This window comes from Eucyclogobius newberryi, unplaced genomic scaffold (assembly GCF_026437365.1).
Source record: "Eucyclogobius newberryi isolate DKJ021-1_F unplaced genomic scaffold, fEucNew1.0.hap1 SCAF_652, whole genome shotgun sequence".
In the NCBI taxonomy this organism is placed as follows: domain Eukaryota; kingdom Metazoa; phylum Chordata; class Actinopteri; order Gobiiformes; family Gobiidae; genus Eucyclogobius; species Eucyclogobius newberryi.
Genome location: NW_027316337.1, coordinates 2,501 through 5,000, shown reverse-complemented (window position 1 = coordinate 5,000; position 2,500 = coordinate 2,501).

Here is a 2,500-nt window from a genome sequence, read left to right as displayed (position 1 = left end):
TGGTCGGCGGAGGCCATGCCCAGCCAGAGTGTCCCTTCCCCGGGGTGAGTCTGGAGGAGAGTGGGGGGTGGCTCTGGGGGTGCTCCGGGGGCTCCAGGGGGTGCTCGGCGGAGGCCATGCCCAGCCAGAGTGTCCCTTCCCCGGGGTGAGTCTGGAGGAGTGGGGGGTGCCCTGGAGGTGCTCCGGGGCTCCAGGGGCTCCAGGGGGGTGCTCGGTGGGGGCCATGCCCAGCCAGAGTGTCCCTTCCCCGGGGTGAGTCTGGAGGAGTGGGGGGTGGCTCTGGAGGTGCTCCGGGGGCTCCAGGGGGTGCTTGGTGGAGACCATGCCCAGCCAGAGTGGCCCTCCCCCGGGGTGAGTCTGGGGAGAGTGGGGGGTGGCTCTGGAGGGCCTCCGGGGGTTCCAGGGGCTCCAGGGGGTGCTTGGTGGAGGCCATGCCCAGCCAGAGTGTCCCTTCCCCGGGGTGAGTCTGGGGTGAGTGGGGGGTGGCTCTGGGGGTGCTCCGGGGGCTCCAGGGGGGTGCTCGGCGGAGGCCATGCCCAGCCAGAGTGGCCCTTCCCCGGGGTGAGTCTGGGGAGAGTGGGGGGTGGCTCTGGGGGTGCTCCGGGGGCTCCAGGGGCTCCAGGGGGTGCTCGGTGGGGGCCATGCCCAGCCAGAGTGTCCCTTCCCCGGGGTGAGTCTGGAGGAGTGGGGGGTGGCTCTGGAGGTGCTCCGGGGGCTCCAGGGGGTGCTTGGTGGAGACCATGCCCAGCCAGAGTGGCCCTCCCCCGGGGTGAGTCTGGGGAGAGTGGGGGGTGGCTCTGGAGGGCCTCCGGGGGTTCCAGGGGCTCCAGGGGGTGCTTGGTGGAGGCCATGCCCAGCCAGAGTGTCCCTTCCCCGGGGTGAGTCTGGGGTGAGTGGGGGGTGGCTCTGGGGGTGCTCCGGGGGCTCCAGGGGGTGCTCGGCGGAGGCCATGCCCAGCCAGAGTGGCCCTTCCCCGGGGTGAGTCTGGGGAGAGTGGGGGGTGGCTCTGGGGGTGCTCCGGGGGCTCCAGGGGGTGCTTGGTGGAGACCATGCCCAGCCAGAGTGGCCCTTCCCCGGGCAGAGTCTGGGGAGAGTGGGGGGTGGCTCTGGAGGTGCTCCGGGGGCTCCAGGGGGTTCCAGGGGGTGCTCAGTGGGGGGCCATGCCCAGGCAGAGTGTCCCTTCCCCGGGGTGAGTCTGGAGGAGTGGGGGGTGGCTCTGGAGGTGCTCCGGGGGCTCCAGGGGGTGCTTGGTGGAGACCATGCCCAGCCAGAGTGTCCCTTCCCCGGGGTGAGTCTGGGGAGAGTGGGGGGTGGCTCTGGGGGTGCTCCGGGGGCTCCAGGGGGTGCTTGGTGGAGACCATGCCCAGCCAGAGTGGCCCTTCCCCGGGGTGAGTCTGGGGAGAGTGGGGGGGTGGCTCTGGAGGGCCTCCGGGGGTTCCAGGGGTTCCAGGGGGTGCTCGGTGGAGGCCATGCCCAGCCAGAGTGGCCCTTCCCCGGGCAGAGTCTGGGGAGAGTGGGGGGTGGCTCTGGAGGTGCTCCGGGGGCTCCAGGGGCTGCTTGGTGGAGACCATGCCCAGCCAGAGTGGCCCTTCCCCCGGGTGAGTCTGGGGACAGTGGGGGGTGGCTCTGGAGGGCCTCCGGGGGCTCCAGTGGCTCCAGGGGGTGCTCAGCGGAGGCCATGCCCAGCCAGAGTGGCCCTTCCCCGGCCTCATATGCGGCAGAGTGCGGGGTGAGCAAAATGGGTTAAAATGGGTTAAAATGTGAAAAAAAAAAAAAAAAAAAAAAAAAAAACACCAAAATGAGCAAAATGAAATAATCCCCTATCATCAGTGCACTGTTTGACCCCTGAAAAGCACTCCCCTGGGGCCTGGAGGTGATCTGACCATCAGAGTATAGCACCCTATGCCCCTGAGGGACTTAGAGTAAAAACCGAAATAGTACACTATTCCCGAAAAGACTCTGTCGTTTTTCGGCAATAGTACACTATACCCATCGACTCTGTCGTTTTTCCGGGCCGTAGTACGAAGTTGTGAGCAAAAGGGGTGAAAATGGGTTAAAATGTGAAAAAACACCAAAATGAGCAAAATGAAATAATCCCCCATCAGTGCACTGTTTGACCCCAGAAAAGCACTCCCCTGGGGCCTGGAGGTGATCTGACCATCATAGTATAGCACCCCATGCCCCTGAGGGACTTAGAGTAAAAACCGAAATAGTACACTATTCCCGAAAAGACTCTGTCGTTTTTCGGCAATAGTACACTATACCCATCGACTCTGTCGTTTTTCCGGGCCGTAGTACGAAGTTGTGAGCAAAAGGGGTGAAAATGGGTTAAAATGTGAAAAAACACCAAAATGAGCAAAATGAAATAATCCCCCATCATCAGTGCACTGTTTGACCCCAGAAAAGCACTCCCCTGGGGCCTGGAGGTGATCTGACCATCATAGTATAGTACACTATACCCCTGAGGGACTTAGTGCAAAAACCGAAATAGTACACTATA